The 5111-nt window shown below is 44.0% G+C and overlaps 1 protein-coding gene and 1 pseudogene across 1 annotated transcript in view; one reads left to right on the plus strand and one right to left on the minus strand.

The window, feature by feature from the left end:
* APLF (aprataxin and PNKP like factor) overlaps positions 1-5111 on the plus strand; it is a 128463-nt gene that overhangs the window by 14538 nt on the left and 108814 nt on the right.
* Positions 2457-2939, minus strand: LOC102866261 (annotated as a pseudogene).

A 5111-nucleotide genomic window follows, 5' to 3' on the forward strand; every position in this document is an offset into this window, starting at 1 on the left:
TTAAAGCAGAAATCTTAAAACTGATCTCCTCTAACTACTCCTTATCGCCCTCTGCTGGTGAGATCTAGTACAGCCTCCTTAACCTCTGAGCCTGTTCTCTACTAAAAAAGATTGAAGAACATCGGTATAATAATCATTGTAAGGAGCCCTGGTGGCACAGGAGGCTAAGTGTTGGGCTGTTAAACACAAGATTGGCAGTTGAACCCCACTTAGTTGTCTCCAGGAGAAAGAACTAGTGCTCAGCCTTCATTAAGATTTACCGTCTTAGAAACTGACAGTGAAACAGACTCAATAAACTAAGTATGTGGCAACATGTTTACTGCAGAGCACACAGCTTGTACTAAACAAATATTTGTTAAATAAATGGTCAGAAATGCTCATCTTCAAAAGTCAGCAGTATCTCAACTAATATCCTCAGCAATACAGTAGAAACTGTTACTCACAATTTTTTCCCCAGTTTTTTTAAAGATATCTGAGCAAAGGAGGAAACCAGACGTTAACTTGTCCAATATGACACAAGCACTAAACACAACTGAATCCAGGGCTGCCTGACTGCAAAGCCTTCACTCACTGCCACCAGGCTACACGGCTTCGGGAGCACTCAGAGAACCCACATCTAACAAAGTCCTGCCAACAGAAAGGGTACAGAGGGTTTTAGGTTCCAGTTCCCCTGAACGGTGAACTTCTGCAGGCTGGCTGGAGCTCATAAGCGATGAGTCTATCTTCACAGCAGCTCTAAATAGGAGCCATGAACACTCCCAACCTCCTCCTTCCACCAGAGCCTCTCCAAAACTACACGGCCTTCAGAGGTTCCTAGGATGGGAAAGGAGCCCACAAAGGCCTGAAGGTAGGTAAGACCTCCAGGTAGAAAGGACCTGGGAAGGCTGGCTCCTTTCCTCTGGACCTCTTCATGCTTGATTATACATTCTCAGTTCAAAAGAAAAGGCTTACAACACTGAGGTCTTGGCTACAACAAAAGGGAGCCAAGACTTAGGAAATGAGAATGTTTAGCAAGCAGGCACAAGCAAGGAGACAATCAGTGGACAAGTGGTTTTGGTTTGAGGATGCAAAGAAGAAATACCCAGACTGAGCAACCCATGGAAGACCAAAAAGACCCAGCAAAGGAGTACAAAGGCAAATCCAGGGATCCTGGAATGTCAAGAATTTGGCTGATCAACATATGGCACTTGGATGGCCAGGCAGCAAAGAGCTAAAATGACACACAAGGGTCCATTGAATAGCCTGTGGGACAAAGCTTTCAAAGGGTGATGGAGGCAAGGGAAAAGGCCCAGGCTTACAGATGATTCTTCAGAGACACACCAGAAAAACAATGGGTCACAAAGGTCAGCTGACCCAGGCTCTGGATTAGCTCTGCTGCTGACTGGGCCTTGAAACAGATTAGTAGTTCCTTGTGGGCACAGTGAATGGAGGCTTCTGCTTTGTCAACAGGCTCTCGTAAGGATCAGATATAGTTAGACACAGTAGCACTCTGCACATGCTGAAGCATTCCCCTCCCCCCCCCCACACCCAGCCAGGGTTTCTAGCACAAGCTGAAGTGCAAACGCTGGGCTGGGGATGGACACTGGGCAAGCATGCCTATGTCCTTGTGACATGCTACTGGCCCCACTCCAGGGCAGAATGGAAAATCTCCTTAAAATATTTCTAAATAAAGGGAGGGAACCAAATAAAGAACTGCAAGTTACTTCACTTCCTGTATCTGCTCTTGGACAAAAGGAAGCAGTAGTGTTTTGCTGCTGCAGCTACTTTCTCTCTCAGTCTACATCCAGAAAATCGTGGGTAAAGATATGTGTGGGGTTTGGATGAGGGAAGAGAGAGGACTCAGGAGCAAAAGCATATGCACTGAATGGTAAAAAAAAAGGCATTTGAAAGTCAGGTGTGGAATCAGAACAGCAAGAGTGTTGAGGTTCAGATTCTCTTTTTCTGCTTCACTCTAAGCCAGGCTTTCCTCAGGTAGGCTTGCGAGCTGCTGCTGGTAGGCAGAATCACTTTTGCGTGTCCATGCTGTGAGGAAGTGGTGATGGACTAACAGCCCATCTCGTGGCCAGAAACTCAGTTCCTTATTCTTGGATTTCTGCAGTCTCCCAACGGGGCTGCCGGCTGTCACCTGGGAATCACTGGCTCCCAAAGCTTATCTGCTGCTTCTTAATAAGGCCTTTATTTATGAAGATTCAGTGGACACCCTCCAATGAGGAAAGAGACGCCAGAGGAAGACTCCACTCCATGATACAGAACCACCTCTCACACCACACCTTAGACACTTGGGTTTAGGAACATACCATCACTGCTAAAAAGCAATGTGTGATTCATTAAGTAACATGTTTGCTGCAAGCTAAAAGGCACGTGTCTGTAATACAGAGGTTTAGAAAATATTTACACAACTGTCCACCAGCCTCCATCCAATGTGCCTCCCAAAGCTTTGCAAAACTGGCCAGGTGTTAGGCGAGACATGTAATAAAACACTTCTTCATAGCATCCCTTGCAAATGGTATGAAGGAAAGGCTGTACCACATCATGGCCAGAGACTGCAAAATGCAGAAGATGAAGGCGAGTCCTTTGTTTTTCCACCAAAAGGCAGAACACAGAGTAAGTACCAGACACAACAGCATCACAATGGTTGCTATTAAACGTGTAGGCTCAAACATTCACTTTAACTGTTTCATTGGTCCCATGAGGAAGATGGTGCTCCCAAGTGATGCAATGTTACCGAAGGTATAAAACACTATGAAAAGGACCAGTCCCTTGCGAGGAACCCACAACAGAAGAGTACCCAGCAGTGAGCAGAGAATTCCTGTAACAAAACACGCAATGTAGCCTTTTATTCTGGTGCCCCAGCTTAACAAAGATGCCTCAACAACCTCCAACAGGTCGCCCCGGTCCTCGGCGTCCTGCCCGCTCAGCACCTTCTTCAGCTTGTCCATCCCGGGTCTGGCGGCATCGCCCCTCGCCCGCCACCTGTTGCGCTCCTGCTTTTGCTTTTAAAATAACCATTCTACTAGTAAGCTTGGCAGATGGCTGTGTGATTTTATGAACAGCCAGTATCCCAAGTATTCCAAATGTATCATCAGTAAAATTTGAAGAACACACTACCTTGTGACTTTTAGATTTTAGAACTGACAAATTTATTTTCTGCAGTGGATTAAATGTCAGGGCTGCTTTTTTAAACAGTTGCACGTCCACAGAGATTTGTGTGAGATTGACTGAGAGAGCTCAGGCTTTTAAGTGGGAAAACAGGAACGTGATTGTACTTTCTGATACATCTGAAATGATTATTAATAATGATTATGAATTTTCTTGCTTAAGTAGTCATGTTTATCTGAGACAAGCTTCACTAACCCTATTGGCCTGTAATCATTAAGATTTATAATTTCAATATATAAGAACAAGCTTGGAAGAAGGAGTGGCATCCACTTCCATAATAGCTTGCCTCCAGAAACCCTATGAACTTGGAGAGAGGATGAAAGGCACTGAAGCGTTGAGGACTCTCCTTCATAGGGTCGCTGTGAGTCGCCTGTGACTCGACGGCACTTAACAACAACAACGACAATGATATAAGAACAGTCTTGGTAGCAAAAATGATTTGACAATGGGGATATTTTGGTCTTTTCAGCAGAAAGACACATCAGAGAGAACTGTCACAGAGCGTCCACCCAGTGGAGTGAAAATACTTACTGGTTTTGTGTTGTTTTTTTTTTTAATAATTTAATGAACATTTACAGAGAATTTGGATTTCCATTCATTCATCGCTGCACTTTACTTACTTTTTTTTATTAATTTAGTTTGTTTATTTTTCATTTCAATGAACATCTACAGAGATTTTGGAATTTCATTCATTCATTGTTGCACCCTTCTCCCCGCACAACCCCCCCCCATTTGCTCCTCTCCTTGAAAAGCAAAAGAAAAACTCCCTCATTGGTACACAATCCTCCCCCCACCCCCCCGCACCTCCCCAAACTTACTGTTTTTTAATGGACTAGTTTTACAGCAGGTGTAAAACTTTCAGTGTTTCTCTGTTTTAGAACTTTTGGTCCTTCCACACTTACACATTGTTTCTCTTACTGTTATTATGTGAGGCATTTGTTACAAATGAAGAGCCACTGTGTTGTTAAGTATGACTCTTGTTGTTGTTATGTGCTGCCAAGTTGCCTGGAACTCATAGTGACCCTATAAGTACTTTAGCTCTGAAATCTGCCCTGTCTTGAGCCAGTCTCATCATCTCTAACAGACCTAATCCCGTTACTTCAGTCACTTAGTCTTCTTATCATGATGTGCCTCTCCAAGGACTGGTCCCTCCTGGCCAAGTGCCCAATGTTTGTGAGATTGAGCCTCAAAATCCTTGCCTCCAGGGAGCAGCCTGGTTTCACCCTCTCAGAACAGGCCTGCTTGTTCTCCTGACAGTCCAGTGTATGCTCAACGCTCTACTCCAGCACTACATCTCAAAGTCATCAATCCTTCTTATGCCATCCTTAGTTTTTGTCTAGCTCTCAGATGCATAGAAAGTAATTGTGAAGACCATGGCCTGGATCAGGCATACCTTAGTCTGCAGACTGACGTAATTACTCTTCAGTACTCTAGAGAGCTTTCTGACAGCAGACTTTTCCAGTGCAGTTCGTCTTTTGATTTTCCTAAGTGCTGATGCCAAGAGTGTTAATTGTGAAACCAAGCAAGCTGAAGTTATCAACAACCTTAATTTCTTCTCTGTCCACTATGAATCTGCTGATTGGTCAAGTGATGAGAATCATTGCTTTCTTGATGTTAAGTCCATACTAAAGACTACATTCCTTGACCATCTGCAGCAAACACCTCATGTCCTCTTTAGTTTCGGCAAGCAAAGTTGTGTCATCTGCATAATGCATATTGTTGATGATTCCTGATGCCACATTCCTCCTCGTGAAACCCCGCCTTCTGAAATACCTGTTCTGCACATAGACTGAAAAGAATGGAGATAAGATGTATCCTTGATGCACACCTTTCCTGATCTTGAGCCATGTAGTATTTCCTTGGTCTGTTCTAACTTCTTTCTGATCCAAGTGTAGGTTTCGCATGAGCATAATTAACTCTTCTGAGATTTCCATTCTTCTCACAGTTAGCCA

This window comes from Elephantulus edwardii, unplaced genomic scaffold (genome assembly GCF_000299155.1).
Source record: "Elephantulus edwardii isolate Elephantulus edwardi_28Jun2011 unplaced genomic scaffold, EleEdw1.0 scaffold00011, whole genome shotgun sequence".
NCBI lineage: Eukaryota > Metazoa > Chordata > Mammalia > Macroscelidea > Macroscelididae > Elephantulus > Elephantulus edwardii.